At 34.2% G+C, this 15568-nt stretch overlaps 1 protein-coding gene across 1 annotated transcript in view; it reads right to left on the reverse strand.

Annotated features, from left to right (window-relative positions):
- Nucleotides 1-804, reverse strand: part of LOC118741688 (vesicular glutamate transporter 1-like) — a 40341-nt gene extending 39537 nt beyond the window's left edge. Inside the window, exon 1 of the mRNA XM_036473661.1 lies at nucleotides 600-804. The gene's annotated coding sequence lies outside the window, so the exon portion shown is untranslated. The remainder of the gene's footprint in view (nucleotides 1-599) is intronic.
- Nucleotides 805-15568: the final 14764 nt, after the last annotated feature.

Here is a 15568-nt window from a genome sequence, read left to right on the forward strand (position 1 = left end):
ATGCTTTTTCATAACTAAGAAAAACCGAAATTAAAAATTTAAAATTAAATGAGATTTGTTTGAATTGTAGCAAACATCTTTACACTCTCAGCTAAAGCCAGAGATGTAAATGTGCTTTCAAATGTTCAGTTCGAATTGTGTGCAAGCAGCAAGTCGACTATCCGACTCTGTATTTAATTTCAACTACTTTAAAATGAATGAACTTCAAAGTCAGTATGTTTCTTTTGAATACGCTTGCGTTGTGGACTTCACAGATGCTTTTTTTCATACTTCCAAGACACAAATTGTTTTTTTTTTTATGCAAAAATCATTGCATTTTTTTAAAGTAACCTTTCAATTAGTCGATTTAAAAAAAAAATCACTCGATTCCGTCAGGGTACCTTTACAATTCAAATAATATGATATTTTCTACAAAGAGGCGGAACGCGATTTTCAAAGCATTTCAAGGCTTGAATATCTCGGTTACGCAATGTCTGGTCAACACTAACTGCAGTTTAAACTTTTGCCAGGGCAGTCCATCCCTCCCCGTTGTACGAATTTTTGCATAACCAAAAAAAAATATCTCTTCATTAATATGCTTTTATGAAATCCATACTTACATTTCAAGTTAGCGTAATCCATTTTCAGCGCTGCTCTAGCGTAATCCTCGGATCTTATGTCTTGCGAAGTTTTAGTTGAATTTCGAATATTTTATTTCATTAAATTTATGGGAGACAATAAATAATATTCACTTAGGATTTAATACGAACGAGGTATTTTTATGCATTTATTGTTAAGATACTTTGTGGTCGGAGTTTTAAACGGATATAACTGCGAATAACGGTTAGAAATTTTAGTATTTGGAAAAGCTTTATAAAAAACAAAGGTTTATAAAAACACTATCAGTCCACTATAGTAGACTTACGAATCATATACGCGAATTGAAACAAAAAGTAAAAAAAAAATATTAGTTCTAATGAAATCAAACTAAACAAGCTGGAGTGAAAAGAACTTAAAAGTTCTTCAACAGCAGCAATGGCGACATCTCTCGCCGCCAAAGCGTTTAGCTGCGCGAGCGACGCGTTTGAAACTCTGTCTGGGTGAGGACTGCGTACTGCTGCCATTGACGGCTGCAGGCACAGTCTAAAAAGAAGATCGAGACCACAACTATGTATGTAGTAGCTGTAAAAGGTGGGGATAGCTGTAGCTTTCTGCAGACAATGCAGAGCCAAATGCGCGCAGAGTGCCTGCAGATGTAAGTGTGCTATGTAGTATAAAGTGTTGCAAAAGCTGAGATTTGAGCAGTGTAAGTAGGTGCGCGCTTACAGCAGCAGCAGCAGCAATAAGAAAGGAGGTAGGATAATTGGTACAGGCACGAGTGAGTGAGGGCGTCGGGTGGGCGCTGAAATGCGCAATGCAGTAAAGGGGGAAGAACTATTTAGTGATATAATGAGATTTATGTACGACTTGTCTCGCTCGCACGCGCTCGATGCTGCTGCACCTTTCTGCTGCAGGACTCTTAAACTGCTACAAATAACAATGCACTGGAAAAATTAGCTGAGCGCATTGGAAGGCTATATTCCAATAGATTTTGCTGCGCGTGGATATGTATATACTATACAGCGTATTGATATATACTGAAAGCTACTTTATCGAGCTGTGAAAGTGAAAATTTTTGAGGACCTCAAGGCGTAGCTTTTTTCGAATTTTTTTAGTTTCTTTGCTTTAATTTTTTCTGTTTTTGCTCAAACACTTTGCGTTTTTTTATTATTTTCGATCACTTATAATTTTTAATTTAATTAAATAGTTTTTTTTTCTTATACATATATATATATATTTTATATCTGAACACTGACTATATCACGTCGAGAGATCTCCGCTTGAACCGTTTACACCACACAGCAGGACTACACACGAAGAACTAGCCTCAGTATCCTTTTTGGCCACAAATGCCTGTGCGCCATAGCCATGGACCAGCATATTTCACCGCAGCAACTATGTGCATCCTGCTCTTACCCATTGCCTGAGAAGAGAGCAGCGCTTGTGTGGTGAAAAGCTAAGTTGCCTTCCTTCGCTGCTCACCGTCCTGATGCTAAGGAATTTTCACTACACACCAAGCCAAGTATGTGTGTGTGTGTGTGTGCCAAGCGAGGGTGGCTTACGCCGCACAGTAGGCAACAGTTTCAATTGTTTTGGCTTGCATGCTCAATACAAGTACACCCACACACACACACACATACACGCAGAGCAAAACTCACTCCATGCGCTGTGGTGTGGGCTGCCTGCCACCTGGCTAACTGGCCAATCACAAGCGCGCCAAGGTGGAGCTGTGTGCGCCGCGCTCGACTCACATACACACACAAATACACACAGTGGCACTCATTTTTACATAGACAACCTCTGCAAATATGGCGGGCGCTTGCATAAGCTTATATAACAAGTTTGTTTATATGTATGTTTGTGAGCAATATTTTCCGTCAGCTCACTTTCCTTACTCGCCTCCACATACCAGCTCCCCTTTTGGCGCAATCGTGCGTAAAACATAGTTAGTTTGTTGCCAAGCAATTCGCATTGTTTTATGTTCATACTCGCAACTCCTCGCTTCAGTCATTCATGCCACTCTCTGCTGCTTGTTCGCACTGATATATGAAATTCCATTGTTTCTCACAACATTTAGCGAACGATGGCTGCAGAGGCGTAGATAGCTCTGGTCATGGGAGACTTGTGGACTGTTCGATAAAGATTAAAATAATCACTTTATTTTCTAAACGTAATTCTAAACGATTTGTTTTTTTTTTACTCAAAACTCGAAATCATGAATGTTATTAATACGAAATGCCTAGAGATTCGTTGCAAAATGAAATGGAGTTGTTGAGCTGACATGTCAAGAGTAGTAGTCGAAGGTCAGAGTCTGCAACGGGTATACATGGTGCTCCGATTACAGCATTCATAGGTCGAGAGCCATGGTAGGTGGAGACCGACTCCGTACGAATGCCGTTGGTCACTCATCGGTGCGCCATCGGGACGAGTAGTTGGTCGATGTACTCGAAAAGATGCCTTCTGTCGCCTCCTCAAGGAGGGTTCTGTTGGGACGCTCACGCCTGTGCTACTTTACGGGAAGCATTTGGGCCTCACTGTGTAGATAGTATCCAGCACCACATCAGAAGGCATCCTGTCGCTGCCCGAAGTGCGACTCTGTACTTTATTTACAATTGCGGTTGTGTGCGCGGAGAAAGAAAGAAAGCAGGGACGGTAGTCATTACGGGTAAAATAATTTAAATCAGCATTTAATCATTATTTTAAGAGTTTAATTTTTTTCGCTCTAAAATAATAATTATTGTTGATTTCTATTTTTTTGCTCAACGGCAATTATTATTATTTAATTTTTAGTTTTTCGATCACAAATAATGATTATTTTATGGCTTTTATTTTTTCGCTCAGAGATAAAAATTATTATTGAGTTTTATTTTTCCACTTAAAAATAATGATTATTTACAAAAATTTAAAAGGCTATGCGGTATAGCTTTTGATTTTTTTGAATGATCATTATTCTTAAGTGAAAAAAAAACTGAATAATAATTATTATCTTTGAGCGAAAAAATAAAATGCATAAAATAATCATTATTTTTGAACGAAAAAATAAAAATCAAGTAATAATAATTACCTTTGAGCGAAAAATTAAAACTCAGATATTAATTTTAATCTTTATAGGTTAAACTCGAAAAATAAAATTCATTGTAAATTACAGTGGGACGTACGAAAACAAATACATGGATATAAATATAATTGTTTTACGACGATTACAACTTGTTGATTTTTTTGGTTAAAATTTAAAAAAATAATGATTATTTTCCGTCCCTGAACTCCTTCGTCTAGGTGGTGAAGATGGTCGCCTTTGATTTCGTTAGGGAGAGGGCCGGGCTACTTGCAGTGCAAAAGCGAGAAATGTCGTAGAAGTAGCCGTTTACTTACGAGCAGAGGTCATCAATTCCATTCCCAGACGCCAATATCGAACAGTCGTCAGTGTATGAGAGTCTTCGTAGTTTTTTTTATATATCTCTTTGCTGCGATTGCAATCTCACGATGCGGTGGCGTAGCCAGGATTTCGGGAAGAGGGACAAAAAAAAATATTCTGCCGTAACTTAAAGGTGATACACACAATGGCTAGAGGCGGCGACTGAGTCTATCTTTCATACATACAAATGCACGTGTGCCTGTATATGGGCCATTCTTTACATTTGTCCACTCGCTTATGAAGAAAATTTGGAATTAAAATTTGACAAGTATCAACAGCTGATACCGGGCATCAGTTTTATAAAGAAAATACAGTAGTCAAAATAATTATTCGTACAGTCATTTTTTTGCTTAATATTTGTAATGTTTTTATATATATTTTTTGTTAATTTTTAACAAAATATGGTTCACTTTTTCACAAAAACTATATTAATTAAGTTTTGAAACCTTTTACAAAACAGAAATAAATCAACAACTTTCATTAAAATTTCTAAATGTGTATTCAGAATTTTTTTAGAAAAATTTTGAGTATGCAGGTTTGTAGCACATTCAATTTCAGTCTATTAAAATGCAAGTCTAATCGCTAAAAATTTTGAAATTTCGATTAAAGTTTTTTGATTTTTTTTTAGTTTTATAAAACGTTTCAAAAATTGAATTGAAATGAATTTTGTTCGAATATGAACTATATTTTCGCGGAGAATTAACGAAAAAACTGTCATGTAAAATATTGTAAACAAAAATTACTGTACGAATAATTATTTTTACCACTGTATATTCTGTATTTAAATGAATAAGCCTGCCCGGATAACATAAATCCTTAAGCTTGCAAAACAATTAGTGTTTTAAAGTTTGATAACCGCTATTTGTATAATGTGCTGTTATAATTATTTTCTTAGGCTCTGAATAAAGAGCATCCATTTTAAAATATTTTTAATATTTTTTTTCTATTTCATGATTAGAGCAAATCCTCTACAACGTTTAACCGTTTAACATTCAGATCACTTAATAAATAAATGTTCTTCATTCAAAGCCAAGACGAATTCATATAAGGTGTGATTGTCAAAATTTTGAATATTGCTAGTGAGTAAGTGAAAACGTGAGAAGGTTTTTATTTTCTGTCGTCCTTTTTCCTTCGAGGAAGAATAGCTAAAATCTGGCAATGCCCCGCTAAAACCAAAAACAAATTACAAGTAATTTTTGTATTTGTAGAATCGATACCACCTTATATGAATTCGCTTCAATTCAGAGCGATTAGTGAATATTTTTTTTTTGTTGAGCAATAAGTCAGCGACATGCACAAATTACGTTTATTTTGTTGTTGCTTCTGGTATCTAAAGTGTTAAAAAATAATATGATTTTTTAAATATCATAGTGGGCGATTTGAAATATAAACTAAAATTTTAATTAAAAATTTAAAATTGGAGCGACTTTCTTTCTTTGGAAATTAGTTTCATTCCCGAAGCATCAATATATCCTTCACAGGGCCCAGTAATTAGCTTTATGCTCCTGAATTAAGCAAAAGTTTCAAAGGCTGGTTTTCAATCGATTTTTTGAAAATTCACGTGCAAATACATTTGTCAATGAAGAATTTTTGTCAAAATAATAGAGCCCTAATCGCGATGTAAGCGAAATTTTTTTTTTTAATTTTCTATTAAATAAAAAATTAAAATTTTGAAAAAAAAATCGCTTACGGCTTTTAACGTAGAATACGTCTTACGTTGCGATATAGAGGCTATGCTGAAATATTGTAGTTGTAATTTTTAAAGCCTCACAAAAATGCTTATTGCACGAGAACTAATGAAGCGATTTCAAAAAAAAGTGTGGCGTTTCAAAGATAAAATTCCAGACCTAACGACAGATTCATTTTTGTAAGTAACCAATTCGGTTTCTGTCATAAAAAGAACAGTAAACATTGCCTTTCATTTCCGGGATATAGATTCTTGGGAGCAATACAAATATTATCGTGTACAGATTTTATATAAATTAAACAAATATTGAGCATTTTAAGGCAAAAAATTTTTGAAAAAATTTGGAAATTTTTTTTATTACCAAAATGCTCGAAAACCGCTCAAATGATTTTGTTTTTGTTTTCTTTAATCAGAAACTCAAGATTTTTCCTCTCATTTGGTATATGAGAAGTATTGGTTGATGTCTTCAAAGTATGTTTATTTGATTCAAATATATGGGCATAAATGATTTCCCATACAAAATCACTTCGTCATCGTTTTGCAAACACGTGCATGCATTGGAAGTGAGAGAAGGAGACAAAAAGTATGTGTGTGTAGGTATTTGAATAACAGATGGCGCAATATTTATAAAGGCAAAGGTGAAGGGGAATATGTAGATGAAGAATATGATAAACCTAAAAGTAAAAACAAAGATAAATATACAGAAAAATTTGAGGATGAGGATACCGATAAAAGTAAAGATGAAGATAGAGGAAGAAAGATTAAAATAAAGGTAGTTATAGAGAAAAAGATACAGACATAGTCTGAATCTGGGGACTATTTCGGGATTTTAGACTTATCGATATTTTATCGGTTTTGGTATCGATATATTTTATCGATTTTGTTATAGAAATTTTTATCGATATTGTTATTGATTTTGCTATCGATATTTTCGGAAATTATCGATATAATAAACGATATTTTTTATTTTATATATTTAACAAAAATAAGCTTGCGAATGTGCACGTTAGGGCTCGTTATTTGACAGTTTCGATACCAAATAATTTGAAAAAAAATCAAATCAGCTACTCTACTGCTACTACCTTCTTGACTTGAGATTTGGATTTTCGGGTTTTGGATCATCGAAGTCGATTAGTCACCCTCGATAGTCGACTTTATGACTTAAATTGACTTTTTGAAAGTTTAGAAAAGAAATTAATACCTACGTTTTATTAAGTAGTGAACATAAAATTATTATTTTTAATAATTCAACTAATTATATTTTATCAATTAATTGCACGCGATGTGGCACTCAAATTTAAAATTAAAATCAGCTACCAAAAATAACTGTTATCTCAAATTTGCGAAATGGAAAACGTTGCCCAAATTCTGGAATTTAACGGAAACGTTGTTTCGAACAGTTATCAGTTGAAAAATATTTTTTATTTCGCCGATAAGGGTTATAACCCAAGGTTTATTTGTTACGTTCTTTGATAACAGTTATTGCCCAACACTTATTTTTTACGTTGTAAGATAAGAATATTGACGAAAACGGATATGGAGAAAAAGATAAAGGTGATAAAAATAAAAGAGGAGGAATGAAATAACTGTTATCTGACAACGTAAACAATAAACGTTGGGTTATAATTCTTTTCGGCGAAATACAAATATTTCTCATCTAATAACAACGTTTTTCCGATGAAACATAACTGTTAAGTCGCTGATTAAAATAAAATAATTAAGAAAGCCATATCCATTCATTGTATGATTTATTAGTTTTTCAGCAGTGAACTCATGTTAAAATGCGACCCATTATAGAATTGTGTGCAGTATGCACAATTGTACTGTTGCTAAATGGCATTTATTTGAATAATGTATTGCCCTCGTAATTCCAAAAAGTCGAGCATTTTTAACAAAAACTAGGTACCCCCCTATCTACGCCACTGGCTCGCTAATTCTGTTCAAGTCCCGGCTGTGGCGGCATTCATTTGCCCATTTGTGTGTATTTCCTTTTGTTGTATGTATGTATGCTTGTAAAGTACGTCGGCCATTTTGAATTCGCCACTTCCCACATACAAGTTGCGTTATGCAACTTTTTGTATTGTTGTAGATTTATTGGAAATTTTTAACTTTTTTTGCTGCCAGTTTCTTCATTTACGTGGTTGTATGGTCTGAATTTAAATTTAGTATAGCGCTAGTGTGGCATGTACATATGTATGTGTGCGCGTTAAACTATTTTTATTTATATACTCCACTCGCATGCTTGTACGTAGTAGTTATTTAAGCTAAATATAGCTGCAAAAATAAGTTAATAAAAATACTTACATACATACTTGCATCTATTTTTGTAAGGGTATTTTTAGTTTGTGCAATTATTTGCATACTTACACATGTTGGCTGATTGCAACGCTAGCCCCACAACTACACATATGCACCGATGTGTAGTCTTATGTGATGGCGCGTGCTAAGAAATATTCTAAAATCGGGTTTTCCTTTATAGGAAATTCAAAAGAACTATAAATAACTACTAAGAACCATGAATCTTCCATATTAATCAAAGCTTATTCTCGATACTCGTAGAAGAGCTGGTACAGAACTCATTTTGTTGTCGTTCAAGTAGCTTACTGAACCATGCCTGTAAAGTAAATAAGTAAATCCACTCATTGTCAGTCTTGTCGTGTTGTCATCACCCAGTATGGCACAGATCAACCAATTACCTCAGAAAAATTAATTAATATCTATTTACTTATGCAGCAACTAACTTCAAATTGATGTATAATCACCTAGCAGTCTCATTGAGATAAACCAAGTGCTTATTCTTTTGATACATATCTTTGCAAATAATACAATATTATTTAGTTGAAAAATCATCTAAGTTTGGGCAATTAACTATTTCAGCATGGAAAGATATATGCAAAAGAAACATACTGACTTTGAAGTGCTTTAAGCCAAATGCATTTTAAAGTAGGTGAAATCCAGGCAGAGTCGGATAACTGACTGATGCCTAGGACATGCCATGTTAAAGTCAACAGTTCGTTACAAGGAAGAAAGATATCGATCTATATATTAATACGCTAACGAAATCCCATACAAATCTATTCCTCCCTACTGCTCCTATGAATTATAAAATTATTTAACGGAAAAGATATCACTCCACCTAATACTATAGTGACGTGGACGATCAAGAGGTGCTCATGGACCTAAAAAGCGCCAACAACAAAGTGAAAGTGTATGAAAAAGGGAGGTGGTCGAATTTCGACAACGGGGCGATACTAGCTTAAATAAGTTTCTTTGCGTGCTGGGTATCTACCGGTAGTCCCAGTAAATGGGCAGTTTCATCAAAATTCTGTGTACCATAATATACAAGTAAAAAGGCCCAAAATAAAATACAATGTACCATTTTTTACCGTCCAACAAATATATGTACAGTGCCTCAAACAAGTGACCACGTGATGATTTTTTTTTAGATTCGTAATGTTTTTCGAACAATTTTTATACCCGAGCGCACTTGTGCACAAGGGTATTATAACTGGTGCAATATTTAGAAACCAATGATATACTCTTACCACAGCAATTGGGATTTAGACAAAAGCACTCGTGTGAAACAGCCTTAAACATGGTTTTAGCTGAATGGAAAGAAGAACTTAATAATAAAAAGTCGATAATAGCTGTATTCATCGATCTTAAAATAGCTTTCGAAACTGTTGATCAAAAAATATTACTCGATAAATTATTAGATAGTGGCATTCGAGATGTGGAATTAGATTGGTTTAAAAATTTTTTAACAAATCGGTTCTACGTTATCAGAGAAAGTGGACGTCAAGATTGGCCTACCCCAAGGCTCCGTTCTTGCCCCTATTTTATTTAATATCTACATTAATGATATCAATTCTATTTTGAAATTTAGTTCTATTAAACTATTTGCTGACGATGCGCTTATCTCAATAAATGGAAAAAACGAGAAGGATATAAGAGAAAAACTACAGGTTGATTTAAATGCCCTTCATATTTGGCTTTGTGCTAATAGGCTAAAAATAAATATCGAGAAAACAAAATATATGGTAATTACAAGAAAAAATATTACGGATCTTGAACCCATTAAAATAAATAATATCGAAATTGAAAACGTTAATACAATTAAATACCTGGGTATCCGAATAGACAGCAAATTAAAATTTGATTCGCATATTGATTATACAATTAGTAAAATAGCAACAAAACTGTGGTACATGCAGAGAACTTGTAAAAATTTGAGTAGCCACTATAAAGTAAAAGTATACAGATCAATAGTTGAGCCTCATTTTATCTACTGCTCTACAATTTTCTTTATAATGAAAGATTCTCAAATTGAAAAGCTGCAAAAAATGCAGAATAAAGCTATGCGCTTTATATTACGCAAACGGTATGATACTCCAATAAAAGATATGCTTATAAGTTTGAATTGGATGAGTGTAAAACAACAAATTTTTTTTCATACTATGAAATTTATTTACAACATAAAAAACGGAAATTTACCCGATTATCTGCGAACAAGTATCAAATTTAACTACGAGGTTCATAACCGGAATACAAGACAGCGAAATGATTTTAAGTTACCGAACTATAAAACCGAGTCTGAAAAAAATAGTCTTTTTTACAAGGGGCTAAAATGCTTTAATGAATTGCCAGAAAGTGTGAAAAATTGTGATATTAACCTATTCAAAAAAAGGCTATATGAGTACGCCAAATCTTTAAGTATCAGATAGATTCTATGATTGGGTGGATTTATGGTACATATTTCTATTCAATTAAGGATATTGTAATCTAAAATTTTTTAATTTAACATATTTATATCTAAAATATTGCAATGTAACTTTTTTCTTTTTTTCTTTTTTACATTTATTTTTATTTTAACTAATGCAATAATATTCTTTAAGTGTTGATCTAGGCTCGAAGAGTCGTAATAAATAAATAAATAAATAAAATAAATAAATAACGGTTGTTTGTAACAGGCAAAACAAATCGAGATAGATATAGACAAATGTATACATAAATGATTAGAATGAAAAGATAAACCGATTAAGCGGTGACTGTCTGTCCGTCTGACCGTCCGTCCGTCCGTCTGTGCACACAATAACTCGAGCAAAAAATTAGATATCTTAACGAAACTTGGTATGTGCACTTCCTCCGGGCGTAGGACAGATGTTATTGAAAATGGGCAAAATCGGACAATAACCACGCCTACCTCCCATATAACGGTAATTTTCAGAAATACGAAAACTGCGATATTTTAGTAACTACTATAGATTATTCACTCAAAATTGATATTTACAATAACTTTTAGACGAAAAATAAAAATATTATAAATTTTTGGAAAATGGGCGTGGCTACGCCTACTTATGGTTACCTGTGTATATCTTGGTAGCCGCTGCACCAATTTCTTCCGAACTTGGCACTGTTGTTGGCCTTGGTACAACATACCAAATGGCCGAAAATTTTTAAAATCGGACAATAACCACGCCCACATCCCGTATAACGGTAATTTAGAGAAATGCGAAGTACTCGATAAATCAGTAAATATTAAAGCTAATTTATTTAAAATTTATGCTTGCAAACATTCTTTACCAAGAAATACATTTATGGTAAAATTTTGTAAAATGGGCGTGGCACCGCCCACTTATGATCACATATATGTATATCGGTAACCGTTCTACCAATTTGTACCAAACTCGGTATGATTATTGCGCATTCCACGTAAAAGCAAAACGTTGAAAATTATTGAAATCGGACTAAAATTACGGCCGCTTTTCATATAACGGTAAATTTCAGAAATGCTTGAAACTTCAATATTTCGAAATTTAAGGACGCTAATTTACTCAAAATTTATACTAAAAGCAATCCCTTGAAAAGAAGTAACATTGTTTGGAATTTCGGAAAATAGGCGTGACATCGCCCATATATGACTATATAAGTTTATCTCATTATGTCTAACTGAACGTTCTATCGAAAATGTTTAAAATAGAGGTAAAAGCACTCGGCTTACAATGTAGTGGTAGTTTTCGGAAAGGTGGAAACATATATTTAATACATCCGCCGGGTATTTAATGTTCGGTTCCGCCCGAACTTAGACTTTCTTACTGTTTTTTTTTTTTGTTACTTTTCTGTAAACCGCCAAACAAAAGTTCTTAAAAATCAAAGCGATTTTTTATGCGGTTGTAAATTGCACTTCATTAAACTAAAATAGTATAGGTTATAAAACTGCATTCAGATCAAAAAATTGAAATTTTGATGAAAATTTGTCGAATTTTCATAAATTTTGTATAAAGTTTGAAACTGTGAGTGCTGCTTCTTCAAACGAACGTTGCTTCAAAAAGGCCCAAAACAAACAAAAAAGGCCCAAAGGCCCAAACGGAGAAAAAGGCCCATATTTGGTACAATTGTACCAAAGTGGAAACCGTGGTTACATTCACATTTGGGCATAGATTGGGTAGATAGATAACTATTTATTGAGCTGTGCACTGCGAATGGTAGATCCACTGTGTCCTTACACAGCTTACAGTGCCTCATTAAGTAATAAATTCCTTAGAAAATTCAATAGGTGTCATCGACTGTATATTTTTTAGCTACACGTTTGATGACCGGAGGAACGAGAATTTCTCCCATCTTCTCGAGACGCAGATGTTCAGAAAATCTAGCTGCATTGTCACGGCGTGACTGGCAAGACTTGGTCCCTAATTTGTATGACTGATTTCTTAATCGGCATAGACCAGTTCGGAATGCTGATAATATCATCAACATTTTTTTATTATCGTCCCCCATTAGCTTATTTGCCTTCCGCTGCCTAAAAACTTGGTTCCAATGCTGTTTTGGTTGCACTAGCAGCAGTGCTCAACGCTGGCCTTCGACGTCTATTGAAGAATCAGTCCATAATGCTTCCGGTGTCAAGGTCATCGGTTTGGAGTTGTATGCGAAGAGGTGTGGGCTGTTTTTAGGACCTTGCCCGTATGGTAGTCAGGTGTTTGCCACTTCTGAGTTCAGCCCTTAGAGGTATAAGTACGCAGCACTACCGAGAACAGCGTTGTGGTAGGGTGTATCTTGTCTCTCTATGAAGTTCAATTTATTCAATATTGATGAGAGGCGGTGGACGTCGTGGAACCATGTTGGCCTTACGGGTGCTGAGGCTCGTCCCGACTGCATCGCTATGTAGGTGGTTGAGTCATGCTCGGTATCGCGCCGTACGTCGAACTGATGATCCAGGTGCGGCCTCTCGTTTGGGGATATCATAACGTGGTTGGGGTCTCGAAAATCCTGGTATTTTCGTGATTTGTAATTTGCACTGATGTCAAAAATAGAAACTACTTTTCTTGACCAGTATTGGCTATATTTCTTTTTTTTAATAATTAATATTTTTTTATAAATGTCTAGCTCATTATACATATAACACCGCGCGATAGTAAATTTTAAACACAAATATCAATATATTTGCGAAACCATGGGTCAAATATAGTAAAATTGCGTTCTAAGTTTTTCACTCTGACGTCAGTAATTCAAAAATGATTTAAAAAATTCAGAGAAATGTGCTTAGAGAAGAAGTATGGGTATAAAATCAATAAGGAAATCCTGTAGAATTTAAACAGATTCAAGTTTCTAGTGCCGAAGGGCTGGTAAATATTGAAAATGTCATTTAAAAATTTTATCCTTGAAATTTCGCAATATTTGTTTTTGAAAAAATTATATGATAAGGGCTTGTATAAACTCGATAACATCCTCGAATTTCGTTCTTCTAACTTTGTCAGCTTAAAAATTACCTATTCGCCCTTGTGAATCCAAAAAAAAACATTTTTTTTTTTAATTTTAAAGAAATATCCTATTGCATTTGTTACCCATATTTTTATTCTACCTTGCATTGAATTGTTTAATCATTTTTGGAATTAATTATATCTTTGAAATTACAAAGTCCTTCAAAATAAATCCTGCGGTCAGAGAGAAAAAATTAAAACGTCACTTTAAATAAAAAAGTAGGTTTCAAACCCATTTATTTATTATTTATTTCATGGTGGGAGAGCTTCTCTAACAATATAGAAGCAATTTTTTCGATTCCAGTTGTTGAAAAGTAATGAATATCTAAATCCCGGGACTAATCCCGGGATCCCGGCATTGTGACAACGCCATCCCGAAAATCCCGGGATCGGAGAAAGCCGAAAAATTAACATCCCTAGTGTGTAGTCATTAGGGATGCCAAAATATCAGGAAAAATGGGATCCCGGGATTTATTCCGTCGTTTCGAAAAGGGTAAAGGTCCTTGTTTTATGTTTTCCCGTTTATATTCAATGAAAGGAAAATTTGCTAAGGCCAAAAAAGATTCGAAAATTCGATAAGTCCAAAAAAGTTCGAAATCTTTTAATAAAGATCGAATCCCTCTAATTCGTATGGAGTTTTGCTTTGCTTTAAGCAGGCAAAATGTTGTATTCAAAGTTTTGCGAAATACTTGAAGAAAATGGCTATACGAAGTTTTTTCCTCTCCTGTACAATTTTTACATTGGCACTTAGCAACTTTGCACTCTACGCTTGCGATATTTATTTAGTAAATCAGACAAATTTTAAAGTAAAACATTTTTGAGGAACGTATACATCACAAATAATAATTTAAACACCAGGTCCTTTTGGAAGTCACGATTAATAAAAAAAACATAAAACAAAAATATACAAAAACAATTTCTTTAAACATGTTTATTCTACTCTATAAATGGCGAATGGAGAATTTTTTGCCATTTTTTTCGCAATTTGCTAGAAATTTTGAGGGTGTACGAGTCAAACGGATCTCAGAATTGGATTCAGCGGGTCGAAATACATGTTGGTAGTTGGGTCTGGTTAAAAACACACACCCCTTTTTTCGCCGGTGTTGTTATTATTGCACTTAAAATGTTTTCATAAGAGCAGCAAAGCATTCAAAGTGGAGTCTTCTAAGCTTGACCTGCAGTTTTTAGATACAAAACCTACTGATGAAAAACATATCAACACTTTTAGGCTGAACTGTCAAAAGGTAGACATAATCCATTTCAAGATAATGACCCCTATCTCCTCCATTACAAAATATTTGGAATTCTTTTACCAGCACGTCGGTCAAATTATAAGCTTTTCGATTTGAGGAAGTTTTGAGTAGATTGATCTAAAAAATTATCTAACTAGTAAGTTCATTGAAATCTTCTTCAAAAAGGCTCAGACTGCAATTTAAAAGTACAGTTTCAAGCTTTTTGTTAATTGCAGTCAAAACGGCATTTTACAAAAATCATACTTCAAAACTCATAAACAAATTCTTACTATCAATTCGATATTTAAAAATTTTCGGGATCCCGGGATTAATGAAAGCAAATCCCGGGATTTCCGGGACGTCAAAAACACCGGGATCCCGGGATCCCGGCATCCCTAGTAGTCATCATAGAAGAAATCCATCAACTGGGCTACGAACTCCAACCCCATCCACCTTATTCACCAGATCTAGCCTCCAGCAACTATTTTTTGTTTCCAAACCGAAAGAAATGACGGTCGGTAAAAGATTTGGGTCGATTGAAGAGGCCTGAAACAAACGCTTGTTCACCCGTGTTATTTGCAAGGAATTAAGAACCTGAAAAAACGCTGAACTAAATATTTCAAGCTGAGAAACAAAACGCTTTTTTGCCGAAAAATAATTATTTTATTTAAAAAAGTTACTCATTTTTCAAACTGCCCTCGTGCATAGAGTAAATATTTCTTGGATTAACTACTCTTTTCACCGTATACTTAGCTTTGAATAATGGCGCGGCTGGAGTGGGACTGATTAAAACACTTCTTTCACTGCTAAATATAACCAGAAGAAATCTTGGAACATCTTCTCAGCCATTGCTAAGCTTTTCTTTACTCTCTTTCATATCAACAAGTCCACTAAATTT

Source organism: Rhagoletis pomonella, unplaced genomic scaffold (assembly GCF_013731165.1).
Source record: "Rhagoletis pomonella isolate Grant_MI unplaced genomic scaffold, Rhpom_1.0 Rhpom_scaffold_00006, whole genome shotgun sequence".
Lineage (NCBI taxonomy): Eukaryota > Metazoa > Arthropoda > Insecta > Diptera > Tephritidae > Rhagoletis > Rhagoletis pomonella.